Genomic DNA, 15,589 nt, shown 5'->3' on the forward strand with positions numbered 1-15,589 from the left:
AAAACCCATGTCTATCCAGATGTTGGACTCTCGACTCCCATCAGCCACAGCTAGCCTGGTCAATGGACATGGATGGTGCAACTTGTTTATCAACAACCAATGGAAGGTCAAAGGTTTCCTACCCCAGTGTGTTAGTTCTGCTTACATAGGGTGGTGTCTCTCTCTCAATCTTGGTCTTCAAAGGGAACCTGCTTCCAATAATGTGGGGCACATACTGCAGAATCAGAGGTCTGGATAGGGTTGTGCCCATTTGAAGGAACATGGGCATAATTAGTGGACATTTAGGGATCTATTGCTGACACTGGGACCCAAGTGACCTCCATGGCTAGGACTGTCTCTGCAAGCTAGGTTTGCTATGCCAGCTGGGCCTATTCCTGGACAGGATTAGCTTGGTCACTGCAGCCGGCAACCTTGAGATTGGATTACTGTAGTGGGCTGGTGGGGCTGCCCTTAGAACTGCCTTGGAATCAACCCCCTTCAACACCTCTTGGAGTGCACTGGCTAGGTTAGTACATGTTATGGCTGTGCCGTAGGATCTTCATTGGCTGTTGGTCTGCTACTGAGCAAGGTAGCTTAAGAAGTTGCTATTAATATACAAAGCCCTGTGCATCTCAGGACTGGATTACCTGGAAGAATATCTCCCTTAGACTAACGTCCCAGACCACAGTGATCTTTAGGAGAGGCCATGTTGTCCATGTTGAGGCCTATGGGTTTCCCTTTGGTGGAGACACAGACTTGGGCCTTCTTTGTAGGGGCCCCTTCCTTGTGGAACAAGGTATACGAGGGCTCATGACTACCATGCTCTGCATCCATATTGAAAATTTACCTGATTACTTTGGCTTTGACTGAGCCATGAGCTTTGTAACAACCTGGTGATGTGTGTGTGTGTGTGTTTTGTTCATTGGTTTCTTTTATTCCTTTCCAAACTGTTTCCAGATTTGCTTCAAATGGGAAGCAGCATATAAATATCACAAAGAAATAAATGTAAGAAGCAACTATAGCATCCCCGACAGATGGTTTTCTGAACCCTGCTTATTTGTGGTAGTTGTCACTGTGGTAATTGAGTGGTGAATTTGAGCTGTCACTGGTATGTATGTATTAGTAATTTATGTAAAGCTACTCCAGGTAGTGAGGTTCATATTTAGGAAAGAATTATATTAAACCTTTGAAGCACGTGAACTAAGTAAGTTTTCTATTCTCCACTGCCTGGAATGGCCAATCTTTGTTCTGTCGCGTGGAACTTCTTGCTTGTTATGATCCATGATGATCATGCCTGCCTTGCACATTTTCAGTCAGTTAATTTTTACTGTGTTTAATTGGAAGGGCTCCCAGCCAAAAATATGGGAACCATATTTCTGCAAAAGGACAGTGATGCTTAAAGAGGTATAAACATATCACACAATTGCACTTTACAGAGTTCTTTAGCAGAAAGCATACCTGTTACACTAAGGCAGGAAGAGATTGTTCCTGCCAGATGTCTGAACTGATTGGTTGTTGAGGGCTTTTGAAATTAGGCTAAGAACTGGATGACATTTTAATGTTTATTTAACAAAACAACAGCATTTAAACTAAAATAAAAATAAATTCACCTAGGAAGGTAGGTGCTCCTTGCATGATATATCAGAAGTAAGCAGTGTCTTGAGAGGTCTTCAGCCCCTTGCAGAGGATCTATGGGCAATCAAAAAATACTTTAAATAAATAAAAATGTAAAAAGTATGGGTGTAGACCTAAACCTGGGTGCATTTCAGGGCCGGGCAGCCTTTGTTCTACTGAGGGCCATGTTCCCTCCAGGGTGATCTGCTGGGGCCCACCCAGCAGTGGAGGGTGGGGTTGCAGCCAGCCTTGGGAAGGGCCCAAGGGGGTGGTGGTCCTTTTTCACTCTCCCCTCCCTTCCTTCCTGCCCAGGAAGCTACTCATGGCCATCTGGTGAATGAAGTCAAGATTTGGGCTTTAGGCAGTAGCAACTGGGTCGTGATGGAAAGAGAAAATGAGCTGGACACTGGCAAATCTTTCTACACTGTTTAGAATTGCAGAATGAGGAAAATTTATTATCAAGATGCTTGCAAACCTGGAAGGTTTTGCTTTGTATTTCTGAAATTATTTCTTTCCAATCCTGCTAGGAATCAGGTTCTTCGGGGGATTTTGATCAAGAGGTTTAGTATGCAGTTGCTGAAACAATTCTATAAATAGCTCAACTGAACCAGGTGCACAAAATGCATAAGGAGGACATTTTTATCGATCGACCTTGGTCCAAGAGCCTGTGCTCGCTTTTCATTGTTTGCAGTTTTGTTCCTGCTGACCTAGAAAGTAGGCTGGGGGAGAAAGTGACTGGGGGCACCTTGTGCTCCCCCTTCTGCAGTCCCCATTTAGTATGAAATTGCCCCCACCAAATAGGCAAATACATGTTTGACGAACATGCACACACCTGTTTGGATATCAAGCAGGTATCTCCATTAGAAAGGAAGAGACAGAATAATTACTTAAGCCCACTGAATTTTTCCCCCCAAGGGGCTCTGTGATTTCACTTTAGATTTTTGCACTTGTAATGAAGAGTAGGCTGAGGACCCTTCAGCCAAGAAAGGGTTAACACTTGGCTCAGAGGCCCGGCAGCTTCAGCTGGGTGGGGGATATGAGGAAAGCGAGGTGCCAAGGCCGCGGGAGGGCTTGGTAGTGCCTGGAACGCAAAAAGCCCAGAGATGCTGCAAATTACTCCCAAGGGCAGGAGAATTTGCACTCCCCTCCAAGGCGGGAGCTCTCAGGGCTAAGGGGTAATGGCAGGAGATGCCACCCCCTGACTCATTTGCTTGATCTGCCAGGGGTAAAGCTGGGGGCCGGGCAGATCGGGGTTCCTCCCCAGGAGAGCTTTCCTGTTGCTGCCGGAGGCTCTGCCGAAGCACACTGTGCCACTTTGCAGAGGAGAAGGCTACACTGAGTACTGTATACCATGTGGGTGTTGGGAATAGCTAGCTTTGATATTTGGGTCTGAGCTGGCCAATGGGGGAGCCAAGACTGTGTGAATTTAGCCAAAGTGCTGCTCTCCAATTCCCTTCTCCCTTACCTACCCTCTTTTGGGGGGTGTGTGTGTGTTGTGTGTTAAAGTGTTTTAATACCCTCCACCCCATTGTATTAATCCTGTCTTTTAATAAACAAGTTTCTGCGGCATTTGGGTTGTCTTGTGCTGAATGCAGCTCCTGTTCCTGGATTTGGGGACCTGGGAGTGCAGGGGGAGGGTTGCGCTGGGCAAGCCACGGGGAGGCGGTGGCTCCTGGGCAGCTGAGCATTACAGCACTGAACAGTGATGCTTGTGAGAGGAGGTCTTTGCTGGAACCGTGAGCCACAAGCAGCTGACCAGCTCACAGGCGGCACTTCGAGAGGCCACTTCCGCTGAGCAAGAATGAAAAAGACAAAAGTGCAAGAAGGTGAAAGACCGGGGAATGGCAGAGCATTTGCAGATGCTAATTTATATGTGCCGCTGTGCATTTAGACACTGTTGTTATAATTTAACTAGAAAGAGCGCACATCTCCCCTTGCTGCGGAAGGCTGGGACTCGGAGACTTGTGTGCCTGCACATTTCGTCTACATTCAGGCACCAGGAGCTGATGAGCAGCAGTCGTGATGGCTGATTATCTGAAAGCTGGGTGGACTAGACAGTCTTGCGAGTAGAGGATGCCTGCAAGCAGAAAGCACTTCTCTGGAAGCCCTTGCAAGAGGGGTCTGTCTCTGCGGAAAAGAGTGCCTGGCCCCACTAGTTCAGTCCACGTGCCATGAGGGTGACCAGCTCCCAGCCCAGGCACATGATGCTCTGATGCAGTGGGAGAGGTGGGAGAGTAGCTTCTGCTACCCATTCCTCCGCCACCCTCCACTCCCTGCTGTGCTGCACAGGAAGACAAGACCACAGGGCAAATGCGGGGCATCGAAGGAATAGCTGGGAGAGGCGGGTCTCCCTCTGCATTGTGCCATGAAAATGGTCCAGTGCAGCTCTCCGGTTTGCGGCTTGGCCATCCCCCTTGGTATCCTCCTCCCAGACTATGGAAATACACTGGAAGTACGTTTTTTCTAATGTAAGGAACAGAAAATGCGGCCTATCCAGAAGGCACGCGAGAAGAGCCCCAGCCTCCAGGCTGCCTGCACCTAGTCCGAGGGCAGAGAAGCCCTTCTGCCCATTTCAGAGCTGGAGTCGTGCGGCACACTGAGTTCTGGAAAGGCAAAGGGAGATTCCAAGGCATGGAGTGGCCTTGGGCAACCACTCTCACAGGATCCGTGTAGGGATGAACTGATCACATCTGCTGCCCCAAGTTCCTCGAAGCGTTGAGAAACATCAATGCCATTAAAATGAGCAGGGCCCAGTAAGGAAAGTGGAGGTGGGCTGGTCTAGGGGTGACCGGTCCTGGCTGCAACCCAATTACAAGAGGTACGGTGGGTGGGAGAGACTGAGGCTAAATTGTAGCTCATGGTTGAAGATACGCAGGCATACTTATTTGCCTGCGTCTGTGTCTGCATTGCCCCAAACACGCACCATCTGCTGAGCCAGTGGGAAGTAGCGCAAAGCAAGGCAAGCAGCATTCTGACCCGTTCATCCTGAAACAGGAGCTGCTCGCCCAGCGCTCCTGCCATCCCCCAAATGTGTGCTTGTGCAGTTAAACCGGGACCTGCACTTTGAGTGATGGAGGGAGTCGGCAAAGTGCTTTTTCAGGAGCAATCAGTCCTAGAGCTTCAAGTACATGGACAGCGTGGCGACAATCAAGTGCCGTAATAACCAGTGACACAGTCCCCAGGAGCAGTGGGGGCCAGCGCTGCTGGTGAGATTTGTAAGCCCAAAGACATGTGAATAGATGTCTAGCTCTCACGCACACATCACTACCACGCCCGACCATAAAGGGAGGCCATTCCTGATTTTGGACCGAAAAGAGTCCAGAAAAGTAAAGCTTTCAAGCGAATCCATGGGTTTCTATAGAGTTCGCAGTTCTAATAAAATTAAAGTATCAATAAGAGAATGCCGCTTTAGAACCAGCCCAAAGGTTACCAAGATGTGTAGGGTTCTTCTTTGAGAAATGAAGAATTGGCAAAAAAGAGAAATGGCAAAAAAGAGGGGCCTCTTTTGGGCAGGACAGAGTAGTACAAATCTCAATTTGTGCAATGGAGCAATTCTGGAGATGTAAGGATTTTAGAACAGGAATGGAAGCATTGATTGTGGTACACGGGCTGGAGAGGACCTGTGTTACAAGCCTGAACTTTCCCAGGCTCTGAATAGGACTTGCTCACACATTTGCCTGTCAAGGCTACTTCACTTGTCCCCATTTTCTTGCAGAGAAAGCACATAAATGTTGAAAGCCACCTGAAGGGAACACCTGGATGTTCATTTGTGATGGTGCTGATATGTTCACGACCCGGCCTGGAAGACACCGAAGCCATCCTTGACTTTGGGCCGTCCCGCAGTTGTCTTCAAGAAAAAGGCTTCCCATGCAACCCTCAGGCCAAAGCTGCCGTCACGGAAAGTGCCTCCGTAATGCACAATACCAGCAGGCACAGCTGGAAAGGGCGCGCTCTGAAATCAAGAGCAATCAGCGGCAGCCTGCCTAGGCATTGAATGGAAGTGTCATTTGTTACCGAATGTGGAATATTTATTCTTGGTGTGATGGCACACAGAGTGCAGAAAATAAGCCATCACCAGGCACACATTTATTTTCATAGAAGGGCCTGCTGTGCTAATAAACTATTTCACTTGCTCCCCCGTTTTGGTTGATTCTGGCCTAGGGCATTTTACCCGTGTTTAATGGAAATAATGTGCTTCTGAAGTGAGGGGTTTCATTTCTGAGTCAGGAAACATGGATGCCACACATGTTTCTGTGAAAGGGGGGAAGGAAACTCCTCTGCCAGGAAGCTCATTTTCTATATCCTCTTTACACGCTCAGTGCTGGTATAGGCACCATATAGATGCAAAGAACTGGATCCAGTTTTAAGCTGGATTTGTGGTTATGGCTGAAATGGGTTTCCCTGCGCCTTCCCCCCATGGCAGCCCCTCCAGCCTGAACATGCTGCCTAAGAGACCAGAGAGCCTGCAGAATGGACTGAGCTGTGGGGTGAGGGATTCCCAAAATTTGGAGAGAGGGTTTTTTTCTGTGTGCAGAGCTCTGTCTCTCCTGGAAGGCAATCTCTGGATCAAGACTCATGTGTTCCTTACAGGGCAATGTCTGCCAGGTGGGAATCAGACTCAAGTGGAGTCACCACCTCTGCAAAGATGAGCCTCAGTCCTTAGCTTATGTGAGATTTCTGTTTAAATTTCTGCATAATTATTTGGCTGACTGTTCTGCTATATGAAATGTACTATTCATGGACCAGAAGCCATCCTGCAGCAGGCAGTCAGTATGAACTGAGTACAAACAAGCTGCCTCGAAAGGGAGCACAACAACCATTTCCTGTCCCTGCCAAGATGCTGTTGGAACACCATTTCGTACCATTAATCATTGAATACAGTCAATTAAACCACAGAGCTTTCTACCAGGATCCAGGAATTAACCATTTCAGAGCTTGACCTCGACCTCAAATACATTGTAGCTGGATGTAACTATCGCCCTGAAATGGTGGTAGTGGTAAGTACATTGTATTTATGTCCCACTTTTTTCCCCTTGTGAGAGTGATTTGATTCATATTCGGGGTTTGATTCTTAGAAATATTGCATCGCATTTTTATAGGTCAGGTGAATATGATGCAAATCCTCAGCCTATTCTAGTTGAGACTGGACAATTGATCAGTTTTGGTTTCTGTCACTTTCTCATTTTTGCAATCTAGCCCTTTGGCTCATCCTAAATTCTGATTACTTTTAAAAATTTCCTTGAGAATGTATACACATGCTTCTGAGTATGTCTCCTGTACATGCATTTTACATGCATTTTTGCCTAATCAAATTTTCGCAAGTATCCTAATAAAATGTCCTTTGAACATTATTTTACTAATATATGCCTTTTCTGTGTATTTTCCCCTCATATATCTATTGTATGTGCAATTTATTTTGTAAAGTTCTATTACAAAATTGGGAGAAGTGAAAACCTCTAAGGATAACTGAGTTTTGCTTTACCTATTGGTTTAAAAGTGCAAATTTCAGGCAGCATACAGTGTGAGCTGAATTAATTTCTCCCTCATTCCTAACCCAAATGTTAGACTGGCCCTGCTAGGCCCAGGGAAACACTAAATTATGCTCTAAATCAGTCAAGATGAACTAAGATGGATGACAAGTTAGGGAAGATTCATCTCTGTCCAAAGTGCCTGGAAAGTTTGCTGCAACTTATTGAAAGCCAGTGTGTTATTTTTGGCAATTGGACTTTTGATAAGAACAAAGGAAATGTCAAACTTATTAAGATGAGAAAGAAGCAGAACAGGTATCACTTCCTAGGATGAAAAACCTGGGCTGTTTTGGATGGAGTTGATGTAGAACATGCTAAAGAAACAATGGAAAGACAATGAAAAAAGTACTGGTGGCTTCTCCCCTAGAAACATTACGGGTGTGTGGAGTGGCAGGTTGTCATGTCTGCCTACCTGCTTCATTAGAAAATTGCCGTAAAACTGGAAATACAGGATTCCATCTCTGATCAACATCTCTGACTTCCACCCACCTCCAGCAGCACGCCGCTCCATCGCGCTGGAGGAAAGAGCCGCAGCGTGTGCAAGCAGATGCAAGCAGACGCGCGCTGCCATGACGTCGACGGAAGCCAGCTCCAGCGGCCAGCGCAGGCGCACGCAGCGCCGGAGCGTGTTGCCCGCCGCCCCAGGTGATCGGGCGCGCTCGGTGCGCGATGGGGCGGGACTCGGAGGCACCCTGTGGCCACAAAGCAGCGACCGCGGCCTCGGGCCGGCGGCCGAAGGGTGGCGGCCGAAGGGGTCGCTGCTGTTTGGGAGCCGTTTGGGGGACAAGGGGGGGGCTGGGCTGGCCAAGGACTCTTGTTGAAATAGGCTTGCCTACCGCTGAATCTTAGGGAAGGGGAAGGATTTTTTTTTCTTTTTATCGTTCTTTTTCTCCTCTTTCGAACTGCTTTATAATTTTACCCTGCTTTAATCAGTGCTTTTGAGTCATCCCTGGCCATGTCGACGTTTATATATCCTGGGGAACACACGGGCGCTGCTATTGGCGTGGTCACGGGCAATGGTCGTTACAGCAATAGGGGCTTAACGTGTCCACGTAGAAGAAGGATGGACAGATGGCTGACACCTATCCCTCCTTCTGGTTCTGCCCCCAACCAGAGGGCGCCAGGTAGCCTTGTCAACCACCCCTCGGGCCTGACGGTGCTGCTGCTCAATGCCAGGTCGGTCAATAATAAATCTTCCCTCATCCATGACTTGATTGTGGATGAGGGGGCCGACCTGGCTTGCATAATGGAGACCTGGGCGGGAGAGGGAGGGGATGTTGCCCTCTCCCAATTGTGCCCGCCCGGGTATCTGGTTCAACACTGTTCACGCCCAGAAGGGAGGGGAGGGGGAGTCGCGTTGGTTTACCGAGCCTCCATCTCTCTCACGGGTCTCCCGGTCCCTTCGAGACCAGGGCTAGAGTGCCTCTACTTGGTGTTGGGCGAACGAGACAGATTGGGGATTCTATTGGTGTATGGTGCACCCTTCTGCCCAGCAGTCTCCCTATCTGAGCTGACAGAGACCGTCTCGGACCTGGTGTTGAGGACCCCCAGGATGTTGGTCCTGGGGGACTTCAATCTCCATGCCGAGTCTGGACTGACTGGGGCGGCTCAGGACTTCATGGCCTCTATGACAGCCATGGAGCTGTCTCAACACGTCATCGGCCCGACCCATGAACGTGGACACACTCTGGACCTGGTTTTCTCGACGGGGCAGGAAGAGGATGACCTGAGGGTGAGGAATTTATGTTTGACTCCCCTGTCATGGTCAGATCACCTCCTGGTGAGGTTTGTGCTCGAGAGCGGCCTCTCCCTCTATAAGAGTGCGGACCCGATTGTATGGGCCCGCCCCCGGAGCCGGATGGATCCGGATGGATTCCTGAAGGCCCTGGGGGACTTTCCGGCTGACAAGACTGGTGCTCCTGTCGAGGCTCTGGTCGAACTGTGGAACGGAGAGATGACCAGGGCTGTGGACACGATCGCTCCTAAGCGTCCTCTCCCACCGGGCAGAGTCCGCTCTTCCCCTTGGTATACACCTGAATTGCGGGCGATGAAGCGGGTTGGGAGACAACTAGAGCGTAGGTGGATGAATCTGACCGAACACACTTGAGAGCCCACTATCGGGCCTATGCTGTGGTGGTGAAGGCGGCGAAAAAGAAGTTTTTTTCCGCTTCCATTGCCTCCTCACAATGCCATCCGGCAGAGCTTTTTCGAGTGGTGCAAGGCCTGGTTCGCCCGGGTCCTAAGGAAGATCCGATGCCACCCTCAAAGGCCCGCTGTGACGACTTTGCCAGGCATTTCAGGGAGAAAATCGCTCAGATTCGTCACGAGCTGGACTCCACTAATGAATCAGAGGTCTCTGGGGAGACACCAATGCTACCATCTGGTCCAAAATTATTGGAGGAATTTCAATTATTGCGGCCCGATGATGTGGACAAGGTGCTTGGACAAGTACGTCCCACCACTTGCCTATTGGATCCTTGCCCGTCTTGGTTAATAAATAACTCCAAGCACGGGATTGGGACCTGGATCTTGGAAGTGGTTAACGCTTCTCTGAGGGAGGGTCGAGTGCCTGCCCCTTTAAAGGAGGCGGTAATACGACCGGTCCTGAAGAAAGCGTCACTGGATCCAGAGATGGCCACTAACTATAGACCTACGGCCAACATCCCTTTTCTGGGCAAGGTGTTGGAGCGAGTGGTGGCGGGACAACTCCAAGCACTCTTGGATGAAACTGATTATCTGGATCCTTTTCAGTCCGGCTTCAGACCCGGGTACAGTACTGAATCTGCCTTGGTCGCCCTGTACGATGACCTGTGCAGGGAGAAGGACAGGGGGAGTGCATCCTTGTTGGTTCTTCTGGACCTCTCGGCGGCTTTCGATACCATCGACCATGGTATTCTTCTGGATAGGCTTGCGGGATTGGGGGTCGGAGGCACTGCTTTGCAGTGGTTCCGCTCCTATCTCAATGGCCGATTCCAGAAGGTAGTGCTGGGGGAGCATGTCTCTGCGCCATGGCAGCTATGCCATGGAGTACCACAGGGCTCCATCCTATCCCCTCTGCTATTTAACATCTATATGAAACCGCTAGGAGAGGTCATCAGGAGGTGTGGGCTGCAGAATCATCAATATGCTGATGATACCCAGCTCTACCTCTCATTTTCCACTAATCCAGGTGAGGCAGTGGCTGTGCTGAACCGGTGCTTGGCCGAGGTAAGGGAATGGATGAGGGCCAATAAACTGAAACTCAATCCAGACAAGACGGAGGTCCTGTTGGTTGGCAGATCGGGCTTCGGAGAGGGTGGATTTGACCTGGTCCTGAATGGTGCAAAACTCCCTCTTAGAGACAAGGTCCGCAGCTTTGGAGTACTCCTCGACCCGGAGCTTTCTTTGGAAGCTCAGGTGACAGCGGTGGCGAGGAGCGCTTTCCTTCAGCTTCGGCTGATTAATCAGCTGCGCCCCTACCTGGAGTACGACTGCCTGGCGATGGTGACACACGCGCTGGTGACTTCCTGCCTTGACTTCTGTAACGCGTTTTACGTGGGGCTTCCCCTGAAGACGGTCCAAACACTTCAATTGGTGCAAAATAGAGCTGCCAGGTTGCTGACGGGGACGGGGCGTTATGCTCACATGACTCCAGTCCTCCGTCAGCTTCACTGGCTTCCCATTGAAGCCTGGGCCCAATTCAAGGTGTTGGTTATGACCTATAAAGCCCTAAACGGCTTGGGTCCTGGCTACCTGAACGAGCACTTACATCCGTATATGCCCGACCGCCCCTTGAGATCTGTGGGAGAGTCCCTTCTCCGGGAACCCTCCATGAAAGAAATTAGGAGAGTAAGTACTCGGAGGAGAGCTTTCTCTGTGGTGGCGCCCAACCTATGGAATTCGCTCCCCAAAGAGGTCCGCCTGGCACCGTCGTTACTGGTTTTTTGGCGCCAGGTAAAGACCTTTTTATTTAAACATCATTTTAATTATTAAAATATATGATCTGGCCAGGGCAACTTCTTCTTCCTTCTCTTTTCTCCTCCTATATTCTTTATTTACTTATTTTATACTGTTAATTTTAATTTTATATTATTATGTTTGTATCTCAGTGTATTTTTTGTATTTTTGTATTTAGTGGTAATTAATTATGTTCCATTGTATTTCAATGTATTTTATTGTGTTGTAAGCCGCCCTGAGGCTTCGGCAAGGGGCGGCATAGAAATGTTATAATAATAACAACAACAGCAACAACAACAACATCAAAAGGGATCTCTCTTAGGGAGTAGAGGGAAAGATGCTTCACTTCATCTTCACTTCATCATCACACGAAGGTGGGTAGAGACCTGTTCTCCCCTGCAGAGGAAGGCAGGATGTGCTCCAACGGAGCAAAGCTCTGGGAACCAAGGTTCAATTTAGATGCCAGGAAGTACTTCTTGAGAGTTACGACCCCGAGGGTGTGGAATGGGTTTCCATGGGAGGTGGTTGAGGTCCCATCGGTGAGGATGTTCCCCAGAGAGGTCCGCCTGGAGCCGTCGTTATTTGTTTTTCGGTGCCAGGTGAAGACCTTTTTATTTAAACGTCATTTTAATTGTTAACAATATTTGCTTATTTATCTGGCCAGGGCGACTTCTTTTACATTGTTATTTATTTTATATTGTTAATTTTATATTGTTATTCTTCTATTTTATTGTATTTCATTATGTTGTAAGCTGCCCTGAGGCTTTGGCAAGGGGCGGCATAGAAATGTTTTAATAAATAAATAAATAAATAAATGTTCAAGGATAGGCTAGACATGCACTTGGTGGGCATGTCATGGGCAGAGCCGGCTGGAGCTGGAGGTCAGACTAGATGGTCCGGGAGGCCCCTTCTGACTCGCTCTGTTTCTAGGTTTCTATGTTTCTACGCGTGAGTCCAGGGAAGCAGCCGCGGGGGTCATCTCTCCATTGGCGAGAAAAACCTTTGGGAGTACTAAAGTCAGAATACAAAGATCCGGCTGAGGAGCTTGCGCAGCCGCAGGACTGAGGGGGGTTAGGAAAAGGGTGGAGGAAATGCATGGGGTGAGGCCGGATCGGCAAGCAAAAAGAGTCCCATTCGGGGCTGCCAGGAGATAGGGGTGGGCTGTGGGGGTGAGGAGTAAGGTAGCAGCACATCGTGGATCCTTGCGGGGTCCACCAGGGCCCGTGACACAGGTCCCTTGACCTGAGAACTCTTCTAATGTTATAGAGGGGTGGAGCCCCCACGGGCAGGCACTCCCATAATTTTCCGAGTAGGAGATATTAGCAAAGTTGGAAAAAGAGACATTTACTCCTACTCCATTATAAAAAGGTGGCTGGGGACTTAGGCATAACCAACATGTCTCGGTAATGTTTGGGTTGGTTCCGTTGAGGACTTCAAAAACTGCGGACACTAATGCAAATGAGCAGCTGGATGACGGTCGACTAGCAGCCCGGGCCGGAGCACGATGTGTGCGAGGGTCAGGGATGCGGTGAGTGGGGGTGGGGTTCCCTACCTGAGGGTGAGGGAGGGCCTGGTTGGGTCCCCCCAGGCCCCAGGGTCGTGAGATAACCCACTTCTGAATCGTGAAAAGTATGCCCGGATCAGGACCATACAGATTCAAGCGCAGCCCCCAGGTTTTACCTTTTACCCAAGAATCTTCTCCGCCTCGCTTGATCTTGAGGCTCAGGGGGTTATGTCTGCCGGTCCCCGCCTGACCGGCCTGCACCCTTTTCACTGTGAGCCATGGATCCTTATTTTGGCCTTCCAACCAGGTAGCGAAAGTCTCGCAACCCCATCGGGCACAGTAGAAGTTGGGCACGTCACCGCAAGCGGGGTTCCCATCCGATGGACAGCCATAATATTGCTTCTCCGACAGTCCCCTTTCCAAGATATCAGTTCCGCATCCATAACCCCAGAGGCCCAGGTTGGCCCACCCGGGCGGAAGGAGTTGGCAGAGATCTATGCGGAAGTCCAGGGAGGTATCGTGGGTGTGAGTCAGGACGGTTGCTACTGGCGGGGAGGTCTGCCAATCAGTCTGCCAATCATGTCCATTCCATGGTGAGTGGCTGGTGTGGGTTTGGGAGGGGACAGCCTACTGGGCAGGCGAGAAGAATCAGGAGGGCTGCTGGGAAGAGGGGGAGGAGACTCTTTTTAACTTGACTCGCAGAGGATCTCCAGTTTGGTGTACCGTCCATTGTTCCGAGAGGGCCGGCGAGGCAGGCTTTATCTGTGTTACGTGGAACCAGTGGGGTTTTTCGGCCAGTCTAACCACCGTGGGAGTGGAGAGGATCACCTGGAAGGGTCCTAGCCACCGGGCACCTAGGGTGACAGGGTGAAAGTTCTTTAGCCAGACCCAATCTCCCGGGTTTACGTGTGGGGGAGGGTCGGGCGTGGGGTCCAGAGCCTTAGTAGTCCCGCCCTTGTTGGACTGAACCTGTCGGCGAATATCATGCCGGACGCGATCGAGGGCCTGCAAGGACTCAAGCAAGTTGTGGTTAGACAACTCAGTGCGCGTCTCCTCCGCCAGGCGGGGGGAGCAGGGGAGGTGGTTGCCCGAGCACAATTTTGAAGGGAGTGAAACCGTTCCTATAAGGGGAACATCGTGTGCGTAGGAGGGCAAACGGAAGGAGGTCCGTCCAGGGGCCGCCAACTTCAAGAGTGTATTTTGTTAAGGTTTCCTTTAACGTTCTATTCATCCTCTCTACCTGTCCTGAGCTCTGCGGTCTGTACACACAATGCAGTTTCCAATCAATCCCTAGAGCTTTGGCTACCAATTTGGAAGTTTGTGCGATGAACGCCAGACCATTATCTGAACCCAGAGCTAGGGGTACGCCGAATCTGGGTAGAATTTGATGCAGGAGAGTCCGGGCAACAATCAGGGCTGTCTCTCCCTTCGTAGGGAACGCTTCCACCCACCCGGAATGGGTGTCGATGAAGACCAATAAATAGCGATACCTAGCTCGGGTGGCTCAGGGAAGTCTATTTCCCAGTGTTCTCCCGGCTGGGATCCGTGATGGCGGACGCCCGGGGCGGTGGAGGGCCGGCTAGGACCAGCGTTAACTCGCGCGCAGGAGGCGCACCTGGAGATTATGGAATCGGCCAGAGCTGAAAGTCCAGGCAGGAAGAAATGAGGTCTAAATAGCTGACAGAGTCGGGCCATTCCCAAGTGTGTGGCTCGATGGGTCTGGAGAAGAAGATCTCGCCCAAGATATCCTCCTTCGAGTAGGTCAGTCGGTCTGGGAGAGCCCGGGATGGCATCTGAACCGGGAGAATTTTGAGGGGCCCTACTGGTCTTAGGGCAGCCTCCTTTGCGGTTCTATCAGCAAAGTTATTTCCCTGCGAGACCGCTGAGCCATCCCGTTGATGCCCAGGGCAATGAATTATAGCTATTCGTTCAGGCAGCCAGAGGGCTTCTAAGAGAGACATAATTTCGTTTGCATTCTTAATGTCCTTCCCTCCAGAGGTTAGCAGCCCTCGTTCCTTATACAGTGCTCCATGGACATGAGCCGTGGCGAAAGCGTATCGGCTGTCCGTATAAATGTTGAGAGCTTTTCCCTTCCCCCACTGGAGGGCCTGTGTCAGGGCGACAAGTTCTGCTTTTTGTGCTGACGTGCCATGCCCTAGAGCCTGTGCCCATATTACCTCAGAACTGGTGACCACCGCTGCTCCCGCAAAGTGACTCCCGTCCTTGACGAAACTGCTCCCGTCTGTAAACAAATTGAGGGCTGGCTGCCCTAGCGGGACATCCGTCAGGTCTGGTCTGGTGCCAGTCAGGGTGTCGAGGACTTCAGCACAATCATGTGTGGGACTCTCGTGTTGATCGTCTGGCAGTAGGGTCGCCGGATTAAGGACCGCTGCTTTGGAAAAAGTGACCCATGGGGGGTCCAATAAAAGTACCTGGTACTGAGTCACTCAGGCGTTGGAGATCCATCGATCCGGTGGACTGCGGAGGAGGGTTTCCACGGCATGTGCCCCAATGACTTGGAGGTCTTGGCCCAGTGTCAGTTTCTTGGCCTCTTTCACCAGTACCGCTGTCGCGGCAATTGCTCTCATGCAAGTGGGCCACCCCGCCGCCCCTGGGTCTAGTCATTTTGACAAATATGCAACCGGCCGCCTCCATGGGCCCAAAGTCTGGGTTAAAACTCCTTTTGCTATACCTTGAGCCTCAGCCACAAAGAGTTCGAAGGGTTTCTTAAGGTCGGGTAGGGCTAGAGCGGGGGCCGTGGTAATAGCCTTTTTAAGAGCCTGAAATGCTGATTGCTCAATCTCAGTCCACATGAGGGAGTCACCTTTTCCTCCCGTGCTGGTATAGAGGAGTTTCGCCATCTCGGCAAAGCCGGGGATCCACAGCCGGCAGTACCCTACCGTGCCCAGGAATTCTCTGACTTGTCGTTTAGTCGTAGGCGTGGGAATATTCTGGATTGCTCGGACTCGGCTGGCTGACAGTGTCCGTTTTCCCCCGCTTAGATCGTATCCCAAATAGGTCACCCTCT

The 15,589-nt window shown here is 50.4% G+C and overlaps 1 protein-coding gene across 1 annotated transcript in view; it reads left to right on the top strand.

The window, feature by feature from the left end:
- PRELID2 (PRELI domain containing 2) overlaps positions 1-5,364 on the top strand; it is an 84,837-nt gene extending 79,473 nt beyond the window's left edge. The window contains exon 10 of the transcript XR_006417026.1: positions 5,309-5,364. The gene's annotated coding sequence lies outside the window, so the exon portion shown is untranslated. The remainder of the gene's footprint in view (positions 1-5,308) is intronic.
- The last annotated feature ends 10,225 nt before the right edge of the window (positions 5,365-15,589 follow it).

Source organism: Varanus komodoensis, unplaced genomic scaffold (genome assembly GCF_004798865.1).
Source record: "Varanus komodoensis strain SLA01 unplaced genomic scaffold, ASM479886v1 scaffold7_3, whole genome shotgun sequence".
Taxonomy (NCBI): Eukaryota; Metazoa; Chordata; class Lepidosauria; order Squamata; family Varanidae; genus Varanus; species Varanus komodoensis.